Consider the following 25,201-nt stretch of genomic DNA (forward strand, 5'->3'; position numbering starts at 1 on the left):
GTCCGGACTGCGATAGGAAACGCAGGAAAAAACATCTGGGGGCAGATATGGAAAATAAATAAAAATCATCTTTTTTTCACCAACCGAATATTCCCTTAAGAACGCTAGCTTTCGGCTTCACCCAGTCTGAGGTACACATCTGGCTGACCCGGCAGTAACAATCGCAGAGGTGCTCCCCTTATGCCCTAGCCGAATTAACGGGAACGTAGGGCATAATACAAGAGCCAGGCAACCCATCTTGGCCAAAACTTAAGTCATATCGATGCATATAATGGAGAAAAAAGGTACATGTGGAAGCATAACACATGTGCGGGGCACGAGGCCCAAATAAATAATTAAGCTTCTGTGAAAGAAGCCCCCAGGTATGATGAGTGCGGCTAGCGCATTTGTAATGTGCCAACGAGGTGCAAGTTGGCCTTTGAAGGCCTGGAGAAAGAATAAAAGAAAGAAAGAAAAACAAGACAGATAATGTGTAAAAAATGGACAGAGGAAGGGGACGAACACAGGGTCCGGTGCTAGGCGTAGAATCTTCGGAGCCTGGCCGCGTTCCATGGGTTCGGCTCGAGTCGATTAGTCGATGCATCCCGCAGTCGGTACGCTCCACCGGTCAGAACTTGGTCAATAATGAAGGGACCTTCCCATTTGGGCTCGAACTTGTTCTTTTTCTTATCCGACAGACGTAGAACTAGTTCGCCAACATTATAAGTTTTGGCCCGTACTTCTCTGCTTTGGTATCTGCGAGCCTGTTGTTGATAAAATGTGGAACGGGCTTTTGCCACGTCGCGCTCCTCCTCCAAGGTGTCCAGACTGTCCTGCCGATCAAGCTCGGCTTCTCTTTCTTCGTACATGCGCACTCGAGGTGAGTCCTGAATTATGTCACAGGGCAAGACTGCCTTTGCGTCGTACACCATAAAGAAGGGTGTATATCCGGTACTACGTTTCGGCGTGGTCCGCAGCCCCCAGAGTATGGAGTCGAGCTCCTCTACCCAGTGCATGTTAGACTCCGTTAAGGACCGCACTAGCCTGGGTTTAATGCCGCTCATTATAAGACCGTTCGCGCACTCCACTTGACCATTGGTTTGTGGGTGATAGACCGAAGCATAATCGAGCCTGATGCCCATTTTGCTGCACCAGAGTTTTACCTCATTGACAGTAAAGTTCGTCCCATTGTCAGTGATGATGCTATGAGGGATGCCATAACGGTGTACGACCCCGGATATGAAGTCTATCACCGGTCCGGCTCCGGCTGTTTTAACAGGTTTGGCCTCTATCCATTTGGTGAATTTATCCACCATGACTAGTAAGTATTTTTTCTTGTGGGTTCCCCCTTTAAGGGGTCCAACCATGTCAAGCCCCCAGACCACGAAGGGCCACATAATGGGGATTGTTTGGAGGGCGGTGGGTGGCATGTGGCTTTGATTTGCAAAGAGCTGGCAACCGGCGCAACGTTGGACCAAGTCTTGTGCATCTGTCTGGACCGTTGGCCAATAGAATCATGTACGGAAGGCCTTGCTGACAAGAGCCCGGGCTGCGGCATGGTGACCGCCGAGTCCAGCATGAATTTCTGCCAAAAGGTTTCGTCCTTCCTCTTCGGAGATACACCTTTGAAGGACTCCGGTAGTGCTTTTTTTATACAATTGTCCCTCATGGACCCTGTAGGCCTTAGATCGCCGCACTATGTAGTGTGCCTCATTTTGGTCCTCCGGAAGTTCCTGCCTAGTTAGGTAGGCCAGGAATGGTTCTGTCCACGGGGCTATGATGGCCATTATTACATGGGTCGAAGGTGTTATTTCGGTGGCGGAGCCTCCGATTGTGTCAGAGTGTTTGGTATCGGGTATTTTGGCTAGGTCCGGATTATTGTTACAGGTGTCCCCTTCCCATACTATGGATGGCTTGAACAGCGTCTCCAGAAAGATGTTGGGGGGACCGCATCGTGCTTTGCGCTGATGCGGGCAAGGATATCCGCCGCCTGATTGTTTTCCCGAGCCACATGGTGAAATTCGAGCCCCTCGAACCGAGCTGACATTTTTAGGATGGCGTTTCGGTAGGCCGCCATTTTCGGATCCTTGGCGTCAAAGTCTTCATTTATTTGGGATATTGCAAGGTTTGAATCCCCACTCACCTCCAGGCGTTGAATGCCCATGGAGACTGCCATTCGAAGACCATGCAACAGGGCTTCGTATTCGGCTGCATCGTTGGAGTCTGTGTACAATAGTAGTACGTACTGAACGGTATCTCTGGTTGGGGACATCAGGACGACGCCAACCCCTAGACCATCCAGCATTTTAGAACTGTCGAAGTGCATGAACCAATTGGAGTATGCGCCGTACTCTTTAGGGAGTTCGGCCTCCGTCCATTCGTTGACAAAGTCGGTGAATACTTGCGACTTAATGGCTCGTGGAGGTTTGTATGTTATGTCGAACGGGAGGAGCTCAATAGCCCATTTGGCAATCCGGCCCGTAGTGTCGCGGTTGTTTATAATATCATTAAGTGGCACTTCCGAGGCTACTGTAATCAAACACTCTTGAAAGTAGTGTCGCAGCTTCCGGGATGCCATGAATACCGAGTAGGCTATCTTTTGATAATGTGGGTACCGTGATTTGCATGGAGTGAGGACAGTGGATACATAGTATACCAGCTTTTGAAGAGGGAATTTATGTCCGTCAGCTTCTCGTTCGACGACGAGCACTGCGCTTACAACTTGATGGGTTGCCGCAATGTACAACAGCATTGGTTCGCCGATGTTTGGCGCGGACAGGATTGGGTTGGTTGCCAAAATGGCCTTTATTTCTTCCAATCCGGCTATGGCAGCGTCCGTCCACTCAAAGTGTTCGGTGCACCGGAGGAGGCGATAAAGGGGTAAAGAATTTTCTCCTAAGCGGGAGATAAAGCGGCTTAGAGCCGCCACACATCCTGTTAACTTTTGGATTTGTTTGAGGTCGGTTGGGGTAGCCAACTGTGACAAAGCTCGGATTTTGGCTAGGTTAGCTTCAATACCTCTACTAGAGACAATGAAACCCAGTAGCTTTCTGGCTGGTACGCCGAAAACGCATTTTTCTGGATTGAGCTTAATGTCGTATGTTCGAAGGTTGTCGAATGTGAGCCTCAAGTAGTCTATCATAGAGTCGACGTGTTTGGTTTTGACGACCACATCGTCTACGTATGCCTCTACTGTTTTGCCGATTTGTTTCTCCAGATATGTCTGAATCATGCGCTGATATGTTGCGCTGGCGTTTTTGAGCCCAAAAGGCATTGTGTTGAAACAGAAGGGGCCGTATGTTGTGATGAATGCCGGTGCGGCTTGGTCGGACTCCGCCATCTTTATTTGGTGGTAACCGGAGTATGCGTCGATGAAACACAATGACTCGTGTCCTGCGGTAGCATCGGTAATTTGGTCGATGCGCGAGAGGGGGAAGGGATCCTTTGGGCAAGCTTTATTGAGATCCTTGAAATCGACACAAAGGCGCCATGATTTATCCTTCTTTGGTACCATCACCAGGTTTGCTAGCCAGTCCGGGTGTGTTTATCTCTCTGATGAATCCGGACTTCAATAACTTGGCTAGTTCCTCTCCCATGGCCTGTCTCTTAGGTTCGGAGAAACATCGAAGAGCTTGCTTGACCGACTTGAATCCCGTTATGATATTGAGGCTATGCTCGGCCAGCCTGCGTGGGATTCCTGGCATGTCTGAGGGCTGCCAGGCGAATATGTCCCAATTCTCGCGTAGGAACTCTCGTAGTGCGGCGTCCACGGGGGGTTTTAACTGTGCCCCGATGGAAGCTGTTTTTGTAGGGTCCGTTGGGTGGACTTCGAATTTGACAATTTCATCCGCTGGTTTAAAAGAGGTGGACTTGGATCTCTTATCGAGTATCACGTTGTCCCTGTCCACTGTGGAGCGTAGCGTGGTTAGCTCCTTGGCCAAGAGGGCTTTGGATAATGCCTCGAGGGCCAGTGCGGCTGTTTTGTTTTCGGTGCGGAGTGCTGTGTCTGGATCACTAGCAAGAGTGATAATTCCGTTGGGCCCGGGCATTTTGAGCTTCATGTACCCGTAATGGGGTATGGCTTGGAAGATTGTGAATGCCTCCCACCCTAACAGAGCGTGGTAACTGCTACTGAACGGGGCCACTTGGAACGTAATCTCTTCGGACCTATAATTCTCCGGCGTGCCGAACACCACATCTAATGTGATTTTGCCTGTACAGCGTGCTTGTCGACTGGGGATTATTCCTCTAAAGGTTGTGCTGCTTCGCTTGATGCGGTTCCAGTCTATTTCCATTTTTTGAAGGGTTTCCTCATAGATGAGGTTTAATCCGCTGCCGCCGCCCATGAGTACCTTGATGAGTCGAAAGCCGTCCACATTTGGACTGAGGACCAATGCGGCTGGTGCTCGGGCTGTTTGGAATTTAGGTTCGTCACTGGCATTGAAAGTAATAGCCGTGTCACTCCATGGGTTTATTGTCGCCAAGTGGTAGATTTCGGCAAGGCTGCGGAGTGTTCGCTTTCGCCTATCATTTGATGCGAAGATCTCGAAGACCATTAATACCGTACTGGTATTTCTGGGATGGTGCTCTGTGGCTTCTGGAATTAGGAGATCCTCGCCACTTTTGGCTACCTGCCAGAGTATCCAACATGCTCTAAGGTTATGTGTTGGTATGGCGCCCTCTGTACAGTGAATTTTACAGGGTCCATTGAGCCATCCCTCCAGTACGGTTCCATGCCCTATAGAGGGTTTTTGCTTTTTGGTAGTTGACCCAGGTGTCTTTTGATATTGCACCCTTTTATTTCGGACTGGGTTCGTATTTAGGGCCAGATTATCCCAAAAGTTTGTTTCGGTTTTCCAGGCACTTCCCATCGCACAGTACTTTCATACTATGGACGCCAAGTCAAAGACACGTGATATCTCACGATGATTTATGGCATGAAGAATTCCCTTGTCCATGCAATTATTGCAGAAAAATAAGATTGCGTCTTCCTCGCAACAGTCCTTGACCTTGTTCATCGCAAGGAGGAATCTGGCCCAATTGTGATGTACCGTTTCTTGGGGCTCTTGCCTGATGTGGGAAAGATCACTTATGTTTGGGTGGGTGGGTGGAATTGAATCTGAACCCTTACCCGATCTGGGATCCAGGGGCCGAGGAATTTACAATTTTGGAAATTCTGGTTCCGGGGTGTTACCCGATAATCCTGGCCCGCTGCCTGACTCTTAACTTCAGGGATTGGATGTTGTCCTCTCGCAAACGGGTATCCGGCTCGGAGAGCTCAGGAATCCGGACATAGTTGGTCCTCAATATGGAGGAGAGGTCGCCGCATTGTTCCTCCACCACTGCAATATGATGGGTGACTGGCGGAGAGTTAATCTCCCTTTGATCGGGTTTAAGCCCAATCCGATCATAGTCCGTAGCGACTCCCAGGGCGGCGATGCGATCCAAGAGCTCGTTTAGGGAGGCGAGCTCCATTGGATCCATCTGTTCGGCGAGTGCCGATTTGACGTGGAGGTTGTTTTCGATGACCCGGGAAGTCATCGTCGGCGCGACGGCCGAACAGGCGGTCATGATGAAACCGCCTAGCCGGAGAGTTTGACCGACAGCCAAAGCTCCCCCAACAGTAGTACCATCTTTAAAGGCGAGACGAGACATCCTTCCTTCTGGCGACGACACAGTGGAACTCTCAATGAAAGCACCAATGTCGGTGTCAAAACAGGCGGATCTCGGGTAGGGGGTCTCGAACTGTGCGTCTAAGGCGGATGGAAACAGGAGGCAGGGAACACAATGTTTTACCCAGGTTCGGGCCCTCTTGATGGAGGTAAAACCCTACGTCCTGCTTGATTTATTCTTGATGATATGAGTATTACAAGAGTTGATCTACCACAAGATCGGAGATGCTAAACCCTAGAAGCTAGCCTATGGTATGATTGTTGTTGTCCTACGGACCTAAACCCTCCGGTTTATATAGACACCGGAGGGGGCTACAGTTACACAAGGTCGGTTACAAAGGAGGAGATATACATATCTGTATTGCCTAGCTTGCCTTCCATGCCAAGTATAGTCCCATCCAGACACGGGACGAAGTCTTCAATCTTGTATCTTCATAGTCCAACAGTCCGGCCGAAGGATATAATCCGGCTGTCCGGATACCCCCTAATCCTGGACTCCCTCATCAATCCTCTCCAATGCCTTTCCAAAGGTGGCCATGACGTCTCCACTTGTTGACTCAACATTTGCTGAAATTTATCATGAAGCTCCTTTTTCGTCATGTTCTCCTAGTCAATCTCGTCGGCTTGTGTCCTACCATGTTTAGCAGCAATAGAAACACACAAGAATATGATCCTACAGACTACTCTAGAGTGACAGTGTGTCACAAATCCATCAAGAAAATATCAAATTCTTACTAGTTGTTACCCAGCAGCAGGTGGTGATCGGCAGCCGTTGTAGTCAAAACTCTCAAAGCTTGGATAGAGTGATTACCATGGAGAGTCAAACGCACGACGTAGATGTATGTGGCGCTGGGAAGGCTTATAATATGGTAGCAAAAATGGTCAGCAATAATCAATTCGGAGATGCAAAGTTGAATAAATGCTCCATGATGGTACCGTGTTGGTCCTAGGCTAGACTGTGCTAGAGACGCGAGCCTAGAACACTAACAAAATCACGGCGCAGCACATAAACAAGGTAGGAGCACACTCTGAATCTATTTTTTTTACTTTTTGCACTTTTTTCCTCTTTTTTTGCTCCGCGACAATTTTTTTCGAAAGAGTCTACAAATGGTCTAAAAACTGCCTAGCCAGAATTTTCCAGACTTAGTTGTTTTTTTGAAATTGGAACTATTTTTATACTATGGGTAACACGGAAGTTCGGGAATCCTACTCTATCACGACTCGGAGTATGGTGTGATCTGGAAACGAAAACAAAGCAACAAATACTGTACTCGGACTAGGACTGGTGGCGGAGATGAATCTGGTGGAACTTGGACTACTGGTTGTATATGGCGATGGTATATGTGGACTCGGATTGGTGGTGGTATATGGCGATGGTATATGTGGACTCGGATTGGTGGTCGTATATGGCGATGGTATATGTGGAATCGGATTAGTGGTTGTATATAGCAGTGGTGATTGATATGGTGGGGGTGGTGGTATACTGCGACGGCGATGTATATGGTGGGCTGCTGGTATATGGCAATGATGAAGATGGTGCGGCGGTGACATGACAACCTGTGACCAGAACTCAAAACTCTAAAGAATCTAGACGCTAAGACCAGCAACTCGACACGATCATGCAACTGGAAATTCATCAAAGCAAAACTCTAAAAAGATTATGAAATGGCTCAGATTGGTTCGGATATGAGGAACTAACCCTAAAATTTGTTTTGGCTTTTTCGTGGATTTTAGGTATGAAGAATAAACCCGATCTAAACTATGAAAAATTGTAAAATCTCACCGAGCAACCTGGAAATCTGATACCACTTGATAGAGGCAAAGGTCTCCTGTCTTTCAATGAGATGGTGATTATCGTTTCGGTGGAGTAGACTTTGACGACCCGACTAGACACATGCGAGGACATCGCGCCTTAGCAATCGCTAAACCAATTCCGATAGGTTATTGACCACGCCGGAGGACGATCAACCTAACCACGAGGGTCTATTACCTGCAAGCAAACGAGAAACAAGAAAGAAACTGAGATTGTAATCTGGATATTGCGAATATAAGATGAAAGTTTTATTGATCAAGGTGGAGTTTTGAGATGTCATGGTCTGGTCGTTCAACACAAACGAAGTACATGAAGTTATAGCAATGGCAAACTTTTAATCTAAACAAAACCCAAAGTCTAAACAATGCCCTAAGGGTTGTATGTATGGAGAAAAGAGGAGGGAATTTTGTGCCCTTGGAGGAGGGGTCTGAAACCAATCCTAACTCTTGTTTGTCCACACATATGGACTCTAAAAACAGCCTATAAACAAGTATTTCAAAATTACATGGGCCTGGCCGAAAAATAAGGTGATGCGGCACCTAGAATAACCTCTAGATGAAATTTATGAAGTGGCATCTTGTATATTTCGTCCAAGGCTTCAGGCACTCATAATGGTGGCTTCAAAGTCCTCGAATCATCACTTGTAACTCTGTTCTTGTTCCCCTTGCGCATGCCATCATCTCAATGCTTGAACTTGCTCCAAGGTTCATCTTTCTTGTCCAAGCTAGGCCCTTCATTTGAAAGAAAAACAAATGTATCCAATTTAGGCAGCATCATATTCTCATGAACATTAGAATCCTTACCAAGAAACAAAAGTCCTGGTAATTCAATTGACGTGCGCGAGCTCTAGTAATTCGTCAAGTATGTATAGCAGTAGGGGATGTGGGTGAAACAATGCTATTGATGTCATCATCAGCGTCCCCTTCTTGAAATGAAGTCATCCTCGACGGAAGCTCATCTTCGTCACCCAAATAAGGCTTCAAATCTGCAATTTTAAATGTGGGACTAACCCCAAAATCTGCAGGCAGCTCAAGTTTATATGCATTATCAATGATTTTCTCTAACACATTAAAAGGACAGCTTTGATTTGTGCAAATTAGGAAATCTATCCTTACGCAAATGTAACCAAACAAGATCGCCAGGTGCAAACACAACATGTTTTCTACCTTTATCTCCAGCAAGTTTATACTTAGCATTCATACGCTCAATGTTTTCCTTAGTTAACTCATGCATTTTTAAGATTAATTCAGCATGTTGTTTTGCATCAAAATTAACCTTCTCTGAAGATGGAAGACGCAATAAATCAATAGGTTCACGAGGTAGGAAACCATACAAAATTTCAAAAGGGCGCATCATAGTAGTAGAATGCAGCGAACGATTATAAGGAAATTCATTATTAGGCAAGCATTCTTCCCACATTTTCTTGTTATTCTTGAAAACATCCCTAAGCATAGTAGACAATGTTCTATTGACTACTTCAGTTTGCCCATCAGTTTGGGGGTGACATGTAGTACTAAAAAGCAGTTTAGTCCCGAACTTAGCCCATAAACATCTCCAAAACTGGCTAAGAAATTTAGTATCATGATCTGAAACAATAGTATTGGGCGCACCATGCAAGTGAATAAATTCATGAAAGAACAAATCAGCAACATTAGCAGCATCATCGCTTTTATGACATGTTATAAAGTGTGCCATTTTCGAGAATCTATCCACGACAACAAATATGCTATCCCTCCCCTTCTTTGTTCGAGGTAAACCCAAAACAAAGTCCATAGATATATCCTCCCAAGGAACACTAGGTACATGCAATGGCATATATAAACCATGAGGATTGAGTCATGACTTAGCTTTTTGACATGTAGTGCAACGAGCAACAAAGCGCTCAACATCCTGTCTCATCTTTGGCCAGAAGAAATGCGTAGCAAGTACATCCTCCTTCTTCTTCACGCCAAAATGTCCCATTAATCCTCCTCCATGGGCCTCCTATAACAATAGAAGACGAACGGAGCTAGCTAGAATGCATAGCTTGTTAGCACGAAACACAAATCCATCATTAACGACGAACTTGTTCCATGTTCTCCCTTCTTTACAATTCAACAATACATCTTTAAATTCAGCATCATGCACATATTGATCTTTGATGGCCTCCAAACCAAATATTTTAAAGTCAGGTTGTCAAAGCCTAGTATGACAACGAGACAATGCATTAGCAATAACATTTTCTTTACCCTTCTTGTATTTAATGACATAAGGGAAAGTCTCAATGAATTACACCCATTTAGCATGTCTACGGTTCAGTTTTGCTTGACTTTTAATATGTTTCAAAGATTCTAGATCATAATGTATAACAAATTCTTTGGTCCATAAATAATGTTGTGATGTTTCTAATGTCTGAACAAGAGCATATAATTCTTTATCATAAGTAGAATAGTCCAGACTAGGCCCACTCAATTTTTCAAGCATATCATCTGGCCTAGGAATAGGATGATGATAATGAATAGTAATATTATTAATGCCTCTACAATCAACACACATACACGATGTACCATCCTTTTTTGGCACTAGAATAATAGGAACAGCACAAGGACTAAGGGATTCGTGTATATAACCTTTGTCGAGCAGCTCCTGTACTTGACGCATATTGTCCTTCGTCTACTCTGGATTGGTACGGTATGGTGCATAGTTAGGTAACGATGCACCAGGAATGAAGTCAATCTGATGCTCAATCCCTCGAATAAGTCGTAATCCTGGTGGCACGTCTGGTGGAAAGACGCCAGCAAACTCCTACAAAATGCTAGTGACAGCAGGAGGGAAAGAGGAAGGAACGTCCTCGAATAAAAATAGTGGCTCTTTGCACACAAAAGCATAGCAAACAGATTTGCTGAAATCTGGATCATCAATATCAGATTTGGTGGCAAGTAAACATCCACTTTTCAATTTAAGTTCAGAAGAAACATGATATGATGGTTTGTTATTAGGCTTCATTTGTTGCACAAATTCTTTTGCCACAATCTGATTTTTCACTCTTATTTTGCTCATGTTTTGCTTTACTAGCTCGATTAATATCATCTTTCAAATTAGAATCAGGAGTCATAGGAAGCAAGGTAATATGTTTATCCTTATGAACAAGAGTATACTGATTGTTTCTACCATGGTGTACAAATTTTTTATCAAATTGCCATGGTCTACCAAGTAATAAGGAACATGCTTGCATGGGTACCACATCACAATAAACATAAATCAGCATGTGTAGAGATACTAAAATGCACATGAACAGTACGTGTTACCTTAACCTAGCCGATGTTGTTGAACCATGGGATATAGTAAGGTTGTGGATGTGGTCATGTGGTATGAGATAGCTTCTCCACCATATCCATGCTAGCCAAGTTTTTGCAGCTCCGTCCATCTATGATGACGCGAACAAAACGTTCCTTCACAACTCCCTTTGAATGGAACAAATTATGCCTCTGATTTTGCAGCTTGTGTAACCTGCACACTCAAAACACGTTGAGAAACTAAACATTCATACTTGTCAGCATCTTCAGCAGCCATGTATTGCGTCTCATGATCAGAATCATCTGCACCATGTTCTTCACTTGTAATAAGAGCCAAAGTCTCCTCATAATAGTCACTAGCGGACTCATACCCACCATCCTCAGTAACAATCATCACACACTTAGATGGGCATTCTCTCGCATAATGACCTCCACCCTTGCATCAACGACAAATAATATCATGTGTTTTCCCTGTCAATGCCATGGATGAAGAAGAGCTCTGTGCGGAACCAGAAGGTGTACTCCCGGCAGATGGTGGCGGTGGTTCCTGTTTTGTTGTATCCTGGTTGGAAGTGGCGGCTGAAGTCAGTGGTGTTGTTGTAGGATGTGTGGGAGTAGAGGATGCACGCGGTGTTCATGATGAAGATCGAATTACAAAAAAGTTAGTTCGCGCCAATGCCTGTCGATCCTGCACTTCACGTTCAGCTTTGCTAGCAAGATGAAATAAACGAGTGATATTATTATACTCCTTATATTCTAGAATGGTCTGAATCTATTTATTTAATCCACCCATAAAACATGCTAGCATAGCTTCATTATCCTCAACAATACCACATCTAATCATTCAAGTTTGTTATTCCTGATAGTATTCTTCTACAGAATTTTTTCCTTGTCTTAAACGCTGCAATTTTTGAAGTAATTCACGTTGATAATATGGTGGAACCCAACGAGTACGCATAGAAGTTTTCAAAGCAGCCCAAGTAGCTGGAATAGGATATAATCTACAATGTTCAGACCACCAAACACATCCAAAACTAGTGAAAGCAGAAACAGCAGCACGAACACGTCTCTCCTCGGGATATTGTGAACATGTAAAGCATTGTTAAGTTTCTAACTCCCAAGTAAGATATATATCAGGAACATATCTCCCCTCAGATGGTGGAATATTCAATTTTAGTTTAGGAAGATGGTCATGAACTCGTACCTCAGGTGGTGGTGCAGCCCTACCATTGCAATGATATGCATGAGGACGACCAGGTGGTGGTGGTGCCGGTGGTTGCACGTAGTTATAATTTTGATCAACCTCATCCTCATAATGGCCATCCACCTCTACAGTAGCAGCAGGAGCTACAGAAGCATCAATAGTAGGTACAACGGCACCAGAATTTTGACCAGGCTCAAGGGGAATGTGTAGTGCTCGCCCCACTTGATTTGGAAGACGATGTTGTTGTTGTTGTTGTTTTTGTTGTTGCTATAGAGGTGCGACAGGTGCAGCGCGCGGTGTTTGTGGAAGACGCATGAGTCCTTCATCGAACTTTGCGTCAACCTGGTGTCTATTTTCTTCTCAACATCATCAATTCTCTCCAGTGCCTTTCCAAAGGTGTCCATGACGTCTTCCACCTATTGTCTCAACATTTGCTGAAATTTATCATGAAGCTCCTTTTTCATCATGTTCTCCCAGTCAATCTCGTCAGCTTGTGGTCCTACCATGTTTAGCAGCAATAGAAACACACAAGAATATGATCCTACAGACTACTAGAAAGTGGCAGTGTGTCACAAATCTGTCAAGAAAATCTCAAATTCTTACCAGTTCTTACCCAGCAGCAGGTGGTGATCGGCAACTGTTGTAGTCAAAACTGTCAAAGCTTGGATAGAGCGATTACCAGGGAGAGTCCAACGCATGACGTAGATTTATGTGGAGCTAGGAAGGATTATAATATGGTAGCAAAAAGGGTCAACAATAATCAATTCAGAGATGCAAAGTTGAATAAATGCTCAACGACGATACTGTGTTGGTCCTAAGCTAGACCGTAATAGAGATGCGAGCCTAGAACACGAACAAAATCATGGCACGGCATGTAAACAAGGGAGGAGCACTCTCTGAATTGTTATTTCTTTTTTTCACTTTTTTTGCATGTTTTTCCCTCTTTTTTTGCTTCGCAACAATTTTGTTGGAAAAAGTCTACAAATGGTCTAAAAACTGCCTAGGCAGAATTTTGCAGACTTAGTTTTTTTTAAACTGGAACTATTTTTCTACTACGGGTGGCATGGAAATTGGGGAGTCCTACTCTGTTACAAATCGGAGTATGGTGTGATCTGGAAATCGAAAACAAATAAACAAATACTAGACTCAGACTAGGACTAGTGGTGGAGATGAATCTGGTGGAAACTCGGACTGGTGGCGGATAGATGTAGAGCGGTGGAACACGTACTGGTGGCGAATCTATGATGGATGTGGACTCGGATTAGCGTGATGGCAGTGGATATGTGAAAGTGCTAGTTATCGACAAGAGGGGGGTGAATAGGCGATTTTTATGAAAGTCTTCAAAACATGGAAGTTTCAAAGACAAACGATAGAAATGAACCTATAAACATGCAGCGGAAGGTAGACTACACTAGGCAAGCCATAGTCAAGTATTCAATAAAGTGAAAGCACGAAGACTAATAGCAGCTAGGCAGTACGGATCAGGATAGAAGATAGTATGAAGCCAATCAGAACAAACAGTCACACAGTGAAGACAAATAGATAATGCAAACAGGCAATGACTTCACAAGGACCAACTGTAAATAAAGAGATGGGAAGGATAGAACCGGTTGCTTAGTGAAGAAGACTATGATTTGTTGGACCAGTTCCAGTTGCTGTGACAACTGTACGTCTTGTTAGGGAGACTGAGATTTAACTCAGAAGACCATGTCTTCACCTTATTCCCCTTGAGCTATGGACACACAGTCCTCGCCCAATCACTCAGGTAAGTCTTCAAGGTAGACTTCCAAACCTTCAGAGACTTCGTTCACCGGCGATCCACAATGACTCTTGGACGCTCAAAACGCGACGCCTAACCGGCTGGAGGATTCACAGTCATCAAGTGTAACAAGTATTCAGATCACACAGACAGGAAGACTTCAGTGATGCCTAACACTCTTTGGCTCTGGGTGTTTAGGGCTTCGTTCTCGCAAGGATTTCTCTCTCAAAAGCTTCGGAGGTGGGTTGCTCTCAAATGACAAAATCCATGCGCTAACTCTAAGCAGCCACCAATTTATGGTGTAGGGGGTGGGCTATTTATAGCCACTAGGCAACCCGACCTGATTTGTCCGAAATGACCATGGGTCACTAAGGAACTGACACGTGTTCCAATGGTCATATTTCAAACACACGCGACAACTTTACTTGGGCCACAAGTAAAGCTGACTCATCTAGCTCTGGATAAGATTTGCTCTCATTGTCTTCGCTCGAAGACATAGGATTTTGGTTAAGCATCACTTCAGTCACTCTGACTTTGTTCACTGGGACTGCACTTAATAGTACGGTGGTTCCTATGACTCAACAAAGAAGAAAAGGAAACAACGAAACAACTAAGTCTTCGCGCTCCATAGTCTTCACGCGATGTCTTCTCTTGTCATAGTCTTCAATGTGAATATCTTCACATACCACCTTTGTCTTCAATGTCTTCATACATTTTTAGGGGTCATCTCTGATGGGTAAACCGAATCAATGAGGGACTACTACCTGTGTTATCCTGCAATTCTCACAAACACATTAGTCCCTCAACTAGGTTTGTCGTCAATACTCCAAAACCAACTAAGGGTGGCACTAGATGCACTTACAATCTCCCCCTTTTTGGTGATTGATGACAAACTAGTTGAAGTTTTCAATGGGGATAAAAGTATGTGAAATTGTAAAGGATTTAGGTATTGTCTTTGTAAGTAGCAGAAAGGCTCCCCCTGAAGATGTGCATATATGTATTTTGCTTTTGAATGCATATGCACATGGCAGGTTGTACTTGCGGAGCTCCTCTTCTACTTATGAAGACAATTCATCATGCATGAAAGGATATAACGAAGATAATGACATGCATAATGAAAAATGGACGTCTGCAAAATGACTTCGTGCGGGATTTATCATCGCACATGGGGAATTTATCATCGCATCACAGAATAGCAAACAAGTAGCAGACGGCCATCATGTTTAAGTGTTACAACTCAAAGAACCAAATGTATCAAAAGCGAGAGTTGTAAACACTAGGCAAAAATATAAAGCAACCACCCATTTGGACCCGCTTGAAGACTATCAACTCATATGCTTCTCCCCCTTTTGTCAGCAAGGACCAAAAAGGTTTGAAGACATAGAGCCTCTACTCATTCCCAGAAGGAGTAGGAGAAGATGTAGGGTCGGCGTTGGTGTTTGGTGGTGCAGAAGAACTTGGTGCAGTGTCGACACGCGCTGAAGTTGGAGGTGGTGAAGTAGCATCATCTTGATCATCTATGACTCTGGCATTCACCGTTGCAGCTGAGGAGGAATAGTCAGAGTCTTCAAGAGACGGAGTTCGACGCAAGACAACATTCCTTGGAGGAGTGGAGTCAAACTTGAATTTTTCAATGAAGCCATCGTCTTGAAGATCTGCTTCAGCACTAAGCAATCTCAAACTCTTCCATGACCTCCGACAGGTTTCATGTGTAACAAAGGCATTCTTGGTGGCAAGATTGCGAATGCGATTGAAGTACACCAAGAGGCTTTGCATTTGACGATTAAGCCAATCATGATGCTTGTCATGTTTCTGATGTAGAGCGACGAGAAGTTCTCGGTCATTGAGAACACGAGATCCCTTCCGAGGCCTTTGAGAAATGGTGCTTTCAGTGGCTTCAGTTTGGGTGCGAGGGGCACGTGTATTGCCAGCCAAGGGATAAACACGAGAAATGGCCTGAACTCCTTCAATGGGCTGTGAGAAACTTTGGTGATCAGCATTGTGAAGAGTAACAGGCTCTTTGGAAGGCTCTGGGTAGATGGCTTCAATAGACAGATCAACCTCTGGCAAGAATATGAGATGATTGCGTGCAGAAGGCTTTTAGTTGATTGCAGGGTGAAGCCTTATTAGGCGCATTACCCATGCAGCGTAGAACTTCAGACCAAAGATGTCAGAGCCAGATGCAGCCAATTTCCTGATGAAAAAGTCTTGAGCATTGAAGCAGATGCCATTGAAGATATAGAAAACTAAAGTCTTCATTGCTCCTTCAAGCTTCGCTGCAGAAGAATATCCTTTGATAGGCCATAGAGTATGCCTGATGATATGATAAATGGTGCGGGGAAGATACTCGAGGTCTTCAACAAAGAATTCTGTTGGGTATTCAGCATCGCATGGCAGAGGCTTCATCATGCTCAACATTTGGCTCAAATTAGGCTCTGGCTTCTGGAATATGCTCTCCAAAGCATTCTGGTGTAGTTGACAACCTGGTTCATAATGTTCGCCAGGAGTGGGCAGGGCTGTAAGCTCAAGGATGTCTAGGGATTTGGCTTCATGATGTACATCGCCTGTCATCCACTCAAGGATCCATGTCTTCGGATCCCTGTTGTAGCCACGAATGTGGAGGGTAGCATAGAATTGAAGAAGAAGCTCTTCATTCCAATGTTATTTTGCTGTCACAAATGGGACAAGACAAGCATCTTTGAATCAGTCAAGGGCTTCTTCTAGGCAAGGCAGGCCAGCCATGGCTTCGTTGTCTAGACGCATATGAGGAAAGATGTGCCCTTGATCATAGAGAACACAAGAATAGTAATTGCGCTGTTGATAGCTCCAGAACCGATCAGATGAAATTCTTGGCTTGGAATAGGGGTTCTTGGCACTATCAAATAAAGTGCTGTGCGCAATGAAGCCATTCGCATTGAACGATCCTGGTGAGGTTGCTATACCTGAAACCTGGGCAACCTTGGCTCACTACAAGAAATATGTCAACTTGTGACCTTCTGTTAGTGACCCTGGAAGAATTGGTCATAGATCTATGACCATTTCAGACCAATTGGTCAAAACTTGTTCTAGGGGCTCCAAAACCTAAACTATAATGACCATTTTGGTCAGAAAGGTCATAATTTCCTTACACGAAATGGTCATAAAGCAGATAGCATTGGTCTGCTGCCTTATTTCTAGCTGATCATGACCAATATAGATGGTCATAACCTTGTAAATTGTGGTGGGTTGCTATGACTAGGCGCCACCTCATTAGTTTTGCCTATGTGTCATGTCCATGTGGCAGTTTTTGCCCAAGGTTGTGAAGCAACCTATATTTCTGTCATTCCCAAAATTCCCAAAAAAATCTCATAAATTCTTTGGGTCATATCTTCATCAAATATGTCAAAATTCTTCCTTGCCTAGTTCAAAACTAATTCAACAATATTCCTTTTCCTATTTTGTTCACGACAACACTTTATGAAGGAAGTGCTATTTATATATTCTTGATTGCCCTCGGAATTTTTGAGCACTCTTTCCTATCCAAATCATTACCGCATGACAAAATTCAGCTCCACTTGCCTAGCAAATCTTCCTCGGCAAATTTCCAAAGTTTTTGTCCACCTAGAAGCATTGTGAAGGAAGTACCTTTTTTATATATCCAAATGACATCAAATTTATACAGTTTCTTCATATGCCCAAATTATCACCCTCCTCCAAATTGCAGCTCAGGCAAATTATCTATGTGATCCCAGGTTCAATTTATATTTTATGGCCAAATTGGCACGTTGCAAAGCAAGTGTTATCTAGACCCCTCCTATTAACCTCAAAATCTTTGGGCAATCTTCCATACCCAAATCATTGCCACATGATAATATTCAGCTCCATTTTCCTAGTCAATCTTTCTCAGGAAATTTTCAAAGTTTCTACCTCGAGAGAAGCTTTGTGAAGTAAGTACTAGCTAGGCTTACCCAAATGATCTGAAAATCTACCAAGGCATAACCATACCTATGTAACTTACCTACACCAAATTTGAGCTCATTTCATTCATCCAATTTCTCTCACTAGTTTTCCCAAGTTTCTGTCCATAGAAGAGCATTGTGAAGGAAGTACCACTTTGGCATGTCCAAATGGTATCAATTTTCTACGGTGCTTTCCAATGCCCAAATAACCATCCTCCACCAAATTTCAGCTCAATCCATTCATTATTTTGAGCCCAGCTTCAACATTCATATTTTTGTCCAGTGTGGTACTTTGCAAAGCAAGTACCACCTAGGATCCTCCTTTTGATCTGAAAATTTGCAAAGACATTCTTCTTAGTAGATGATCATCCTCAGCAAAAACTCATGCCCATTGGCCATGTGCATTTCCCGTACCGCTAATCAAACACTTGGCTGCTAATTCATGTTTGAGCATCGATCGGTCTCCTCGTGAGAATCTTATGTTGTAATTTTCTTCCTAGAACCTACGTGGGGAGTGCCCAACCCACTAGACATGCCTAGGCTGCCCAGAACACATGGCAACGCCACGGTCACGCGGTGACCACGCGTCGGGCATGTGAAGTTACGCGCTCTAGAGTTAGGGGCCTTGGCCACCGCCCAAACCTCGACGTATCGCCATCAAACCATGTGTTTATGATTAAATAGGTACTTATGTAACTATAAATGATTTTTGGAAAAAATAAATAGTAAACTATGAGGCAGCTGTAGTTCAAATTTGACCCGCTTCCTACTGAATCGGCAGGAATTTGTCTTTTTCACCAGAGGTGGATCAAAACTTTTGACGCCCAACAATTTTGTCAATTGTGCATTAAATATGGCCTAGTATTTTATAAAAATGATTTGGTCCAATTTTGCAACAATTATTTGGGAGGTCCTTCACAAGAAAACCTCCTTTTGGGCACTCGACAAATGGAAAATGGTTTTTTCGTCCAAAGAAAATGAAAAATTTATTAGGCAACATTGTTTGCCATTCCAATATACACCCTTGTGCACAATATGGGATCATTTGAACAAATTATGCCATGAATGTGGCCATAAGATTGATCATTTGGCTTGAAAGCCATTGATCTCCACACGTGATAGCTCGTTTTGGAGAACACTTTTTTAAAATAATTGCCGTATTACAAGTTTGTTATTTTTCCTAGGAACTTGGCCACATAAAATGACGCAATGCGAAGGTTTCCCAATTTTCTGATTTTTTTTGAATTTTTTATGCCCGTTTCAAAATGCGGTCAAAACGGCGGGAATGGACGTTCTTAGCTAGTGGTTGAATCTTGGAATTTTTTTGGTGTTTCTATGATTAAATAGATACTTATGTACCTAGAAATAATTTTTGGAAAAAATAAAGAGTAAACTACAAGGCAGCTACAGTTCAAATTTGACCCGCTTCCACCTGAATCAGCGGAAATTTGTCTTTTTCGTGAGAGGTGGATCAAAACTTTTTACACCCAACCATTTGGTCAATTGTGCATTAAATATGTCCCAGTATTTTAGAAAAATGATTTGGTCCAATTTTGCAACAATTATTTGGTAGGTCCGTCACAAAAAAACCTTCTTTTGGGCACTCGAAAAATGGAAAATGGTTTTTTCGTCCAAAGAAAATGAAGACTTCCTTAGGCAACATTGTTTGCCATTCCAATATGCACCCTTGTGCACAATATGAGATCATTTTAACAAACTATGCCATGGATGTGGCCATAAGATTGACCATTTGGCTTGAAAGCCATTGATCTCCACGTGTGATAGCTCGTTTCTGGGAACACTTTTTTAAAATAATTGCTGTATTACGAGTTTGTTATTTTTCCTAAGAACTTGGCCACATATAATGACACAATGCGAAGGTATTCCATTTTTTTGATTTTTTTATATTTTTTATGCCTGTTTCAAAATGCGGTCAAAACGGCGGGCTTGACCATTCCTAGCTAGTGGTTGAATGTTGGAATTTTTTTGGTGTTTCTCTGATTAAATAGATACTTTTGTACCTAGAAATGATTTTTGGAAAAAATAAATAACAAACAATGAGGACGCTACAGTTCAAATTTGACCCGCTTCCAGCTGAATCGGCAGAAATTTGTCTTTTTCACCAGAGGTGGATCAAAACTTTTGACACCCAACCATTTTGTCAATTGTGCATTAAATATGTCCTAGTATTTTATAAAATTGATTAGGTCCAATTTTGCAACAAATATATGGTAGATCCTTCACAAAAAAAAACTCATTTCAGGCACTCGGAAAATGGAAAATTGAATTTTCCGTGCAAAGAAAATGAAACCTCCCTTAGGAAACATTGTTTGGAATTCAAAGATGCACCCTTGTGCACAATATGAGATCATTTGAACAAACTATACCATGAATGTGGCCATAAGATTGATCATTTGGCTTGAAAGCCATGAATCTTCATGCATGATAGCTCGTTTATGAGAACACTTTTTAAAAATAATTGCAGTATTACAAGTTTATTATTTTTCTGGAAACTTGGTCACATATAATGACACAATGCGAAGGTTTCTCAATTTCTCAATTTTTTTTTGAATTGTTTATGGCCGTTTAAAATGCGGTCAAAACGGCGGGCTTGACCGGTCCTAACTAGTGGTTGAATCTTGGAAAAAACTTTTGACGTTTCTCTGATTAAATAGATACTAATGTACCTAGAAATGATTTTTGGAAAAAATAAATAGCAAACTATGAGGCAGCTACAGTTGAAATTTGACCCGCTTCTTGCTGAATCGACGGAAATTTATCTTTTTCACCAGAGATGGACCAAAGCTTTTGATACCCAACCATTTTGTCAATTGTGCATTAAATATGGCCTAGTATTTTATAAAATTGATTTGGTACAATTTTGCAACAGTTATGCTGTAGTTCCTTCACAAAAAGCCCTCATTTCGGGCACTTGAAAAATGGAAAATGAATTTTTCGTGCAAATAAAATGAAAACTCCCTTAGGAAACGTTGTTAGGTCTTCTGTGTAAACTTGTGCAAAATATGACATCATTTGAACAAATATTTGATAGGTCTTTCACAAAAAAAAACTCATTATAAGCATTGAAAAATGAAATGAAAAATTTGTATGTAATCAATTATGACCAATTTATATGGTCAAAAAATCTTCAAATTGTTTGGTGCGCTCTGATTGGTCCATAGGCATATCACGCGGATCATGTATGAACCACCGTCGGATGCTTGTGGATCCAACGGCAGCCCTCACCCCCTCACCCAACCGCAGCCCAACCACCCAAACCCTAACCCACACTCCTCCTCGCTCAGCTCCTCGCCGCCAGCTCCTCCCTCTCTGCCCCAACCTCAGATCCATCCCCTATCCCGCTGCCGGCCTCCCCCAGATCCCACGGCTGACGACCCGTCCTCCCCTTCCTTCCGCCGCCACCTCTCCCCTCACCTCAGCCACCACCTCCGCTCCTCTCCCCTCTCCTCCCAGGCTGCAGATCCACTAAAGCTCCTCCTCTCCCCACCCCGCACCATGGCCGGCCTCCACCCCTGCGTCGACGACGAGGAGCCCGAGTCACCACGCCTCCCCGCCCTCAAGTGGATCCATCCACATCGCCCCATCCGCATCCGGCTAGCTCGATCCGCATCACCCCATCTCCATTCGGCTACCTTGATCTGCGTCGCCCCATCCGCATCCGGCTACCTTGATCCTTCGTCGCGGACCGCTCCTCCACCGACCCGCGCAAAGTTCCTCGAGAAGTTCGCTCACTGCATTGCGTTTCTCAGAGAGAGGGAAGGGGTGAAGAGTAGGCTAATGGCAGCGGCGTTGGTGGTGGGAGCGCTCTGGCGGGGAAGATCCGGAGCAGGCGGTGCGACCGAGAGGACGCTGCGTAGGATCGTGAGTCCCCTTACCCCTTTCCCTCCTGCTTCTTCCCTCCCGACGTGTGCGTTCGATCCGATCTGATTCCGAGGTAGAGCCTCGTCGCCGTCCGAGAGCCGGCGACCAGGGCGATGACGGATGCACATGTGGTGGTGGTAGCCAGCCGGACCAGCCCGGTGACCGTGGCGAGGGGACGGGAGGGCACGGGGCGAACCAACTCTGTCTCTCTGTCTGTCCTAGTGTGCTCGCTCTCTTCTCTTGGACAGCTTCAGTTTCAGCTCCATGCCTGCGTGCTATCCATCTACTCCACTCTAGAGTAGCGTGAGAATGCTAAGTTAAAGAAGAAGAATTTGCATCTCGATCTTTTAAAGATTTTCACACGCGAATGGAATCGGCAGAGTTTAGTGGCGGTGGAATTTATTCCATGCCTTTCCTTGGATTGGATTCAGACTATTATTGCCTCACCTCACCTATGCTAGGTTCAGGGTCCTATGAATTCATTTCGTCTGTATCCACCCTGTACATACCTGCTATGTTTTGTTTCTGGTTAGTTAGGATGATTCGTCCGCTTGTATCCATTTTCCTGAACTAATTCCGTGTATTAGTACATTTTAGGTTAATTTTATACTATCTAGGACCATGTGTTTTTTGGTTAATTTTACTGTGTTGGATTTGGAAGCGCAGGAGACCTCCGTGGACGACATCGACGATGAAGAGGAGGACAAGGAGGACGACCAGGACATACATGACCCCACCCTCGAGCCCAACGGGCTAGACGAGGACACAGTCGAGTCTGACCTCGAGCTCGACGAGGAGGGCATCGTCCAGTCCGACCATGACGGCGTGCCACAGAAGGTCCTGTGCTCTGCTCTGCCTGCCTCGTTAACTGCCTCGCCACCGCAATAGATGTTCTTTTTTATTTTGTAATATACCATCAATGATTTGTTGTAGCTTAATTTATGCGAACTAGTATTATTCGTTCGCATAGTTGGCCAGCTCCAGACTAGTTAGTGCTCTTATTCTTGGCCCCATGGTTAAAGTGCTACCTTATAGCCCATGATTCTGCTGCTTTCTTCTATAATTTGTCACCCTTCATTGCCCTATGCTCTCTCTGCTCTTAGCACATCGCTTGATTGGAGTGAACTTAATTGTGACAACTTTGCTTGGTAGATGGAAGACTCTTTCGTTGAGGTGACCGAGGATCTGGCTGGATTTCTGCGTCTTTGATCTGATGTGTTTGTGCGTGCGTGTGTTGAACAATGACCACGGATCTGGTGAAGGGCGCCAAGGAGAAGCAGCTGTCAAGGGCCCCATCAGGATGCTGCTCAACATCACCACTAGGAAGTTCCCCATTGGAGAAGGTAGCCACCTCCCTCTCTTTGCCCTTCCACGCGATCCCATTTGCTTAGTAGCTTTGCATAGTATCTGGTCCTTACATGCTCACAGTAGCTCTGGGTCACTATGTTTTTGTCGATAGCTGACTGTTTAGGGAATTTCCGTGACGATGATGATGTTGTGCTGGGCAGAGGATGTGAAACATTTAGACCGCTGCGGCCTTTCCGGTCTTTGATGATCTAAAATTGAGCTTTTTAAAACTAATGCCTAGCATGCTATCAACGTTTTTTTGTTCCTCATCTAGAGATGCAGCTCTCTGTGTTGGTTTGATATAATGTAGAGGAGTTGCATGTGAATCGTTTGTCAGCTGAGCATATGATGTTACAAGGAGATGCTACTGAGATTTACGTCGTTGAAGTATCTTAAACCGAGCTTTTTTAAAACTAATGCTTGTTTGATCTAGTTCTAGTATATTAGTTGGCTATGAGAGTCTACTGTTGTTGGTGCTGTGTTGTCATTTCTTTTTACGTCATTGAAGAATAAAAAAGATAAGCATTTCTCCAGCCAATGTCTGAAGTAGCTGCTGATGTGTAGTCATCGGCTGGACCTATGCATTTCATCAGAAGTCAGATATAGCTTGGACTATACTTCTGAATAGAATTGAAAATTTTCTCTTTCGTTTATTTGTCTTCAATTCTTTGGATCAAACGACTCTCTTGAACACATGTTCGTTAGTGTGGTGATGGTTAAACAACTACAGCAGATCGACGTTTTTTTGCATTTTTTCATTTCTCAACCTTGGATAGTTTGCCAAAAATAAACCCTTAGATTCGTTACCATTCCTTTGATAATAATTTGTTGAGGTTCCTAAGTATTTTTTAGCAGTAATTAACATGGCTCTTTCATGTTGCAACCCAATAGGAGCACCCCTATTTGTCTGCGTAATACACATATCTGCTCTGCTGCTCTTAGTTTAGCTAGCCAACGCAAGGATGATGCCAACCATCGATGTTAGATTTATTATCCATGTTGAAGTGTAGAGCAACAACAGGTTAACACGTTTTATTTGCCCTATGCAATTCTGTTGTTTTATATGCCCTTTCTAGTATTGTACAAACTGATGCAAGCTGATGCATTCCAGGCATAAACAAATTATTCTATAAGATCTCTAAACTGATGCAAACTTAGCAGTAGCAGTAGTATACTTCAGGAAGTTCTGTTCATTATACTAATGCCTCAGCAACAGTATACTAGTGTTGCTATAGTTATCCATACTTCATTATTTTGTTATCCATACTCCTAGCTGCTTGTGTATCTATTTATTATTCTGTTCATTATTCTTTTCCTAATTGTTTATGCTAGAAGATATTGCTTTCATTGGCAGCCATGATAACATAATTTCCTCTCTTCTATAGGAGCTCTAGGCTGAACAAGTTTGAAGAAGGGAACACTTCATCTTTGTAGCTAGTTTTATCTTCCTGGGTGTTTTATGTTCCTGGGTGTTTACTTCATAGATGTTCCTGGGTGTTCCTGGGTGTTTACTTCAGAGATGTTTCTGGATGTTCCTGGGTGTTTGCACTTCCTGGGTGTTCTAAATTCCTGGATGATGTGAACTAGCACATGATTGTAATATATATAATATACTCATATTGGTCGCCATTTATGAAAATTTGTGTGATTGAAATATTGGAAATGTTGATTATTTATTGTTTTTTGAGGATCAGATCATTAATTGCTGATACATCAAAATGAAACAAATACTATTTGGGCCCTAAAAAGGCACAAATCAAACAATTCAGGAAAATGAACAAAATCGCTTAAAAATCAATTGTGAAAAGCTGAAGGCCAAGAAAATAAAAAGGCCTAGGCCCAAAAATGAGAAGGCTTTATTGTTGGGCTTGGCCCATCTACCTAGCCAAAATTAATATGAGAAAAAACACAAATAGGCCGAATTGTTGGGCTAGGCCCATGTAGAAAATCGAATTGGACCGGGCTGAATCTTGTGCCATGTCAGATTGCCACGCTGGATGCCTACGTGGCCTGGGGAGGTTGCTAGTGACCAAAACGCCACAGTAGACGTATTTTGGTCATAAACGTCTACGACCATTCCATAAGAAAGGTCGCTATAGTCAGTTTATGACGGCCAGCTTTTGACCTTATGTTTTTGGTCACAAAAAGGTCACAAGTGGAAATTTGTGACCATTCAGTGACCAATATGGTGGTCACAAGTTGACATATTTCTTGTAGTGGCTTCGGCTTCTGGACCTGAGGCCTGTGCTCGATATGATAGTCAAATTGCGGACCAGCAGCAGGTGGAGGAAGCAGAATGGGCCATTTGATAGTGGCCAGCTGATCATGATCA

General features: G+C 43.7%; 1 non-coding gene and 1 pseudogene across 1 annotated transcript; both read left to right on the forward strand.

Annotated features, from left to right (window-relative positions):
• Window positions 1-23,024: 23,024 nt before the first annotated feature.
• LOC147975742 (small nucleolar RNA SNORD36) lies at window positions 23,025-23,109 on the forward strand (annotated as a pseudogene).
• Window positions 23,110-23,208: 99 nt separating this feature from the next.
• LOC125555060 (small nucleolar RNA SNORD36) lies at window positions 23,209-23,292 on the forward strand. The gene has a single exon (XR_007304514.1). It is a non-coding gene; the product is annotated as a small nucleolar RNA SNORD36 (small nucleolar RNA).
• Window positions 23,293-25,201: the final 1,909 nt, after the last annotated feature.

Source organism: Triticum urartu, chromosome 4A (genome assembly GCF_056163025.1).
Source record: "Triticum urartu cultivar PI428250 chromosome 4A, HENAU_Tu73, whole genome shotgun sequence".
Lineage (NCBI taxonomy): Eukaryota > Viridiplantae > Streptophyta > Magnoliopsida > Poales > Poaceae > Triticum > Triticum urartu.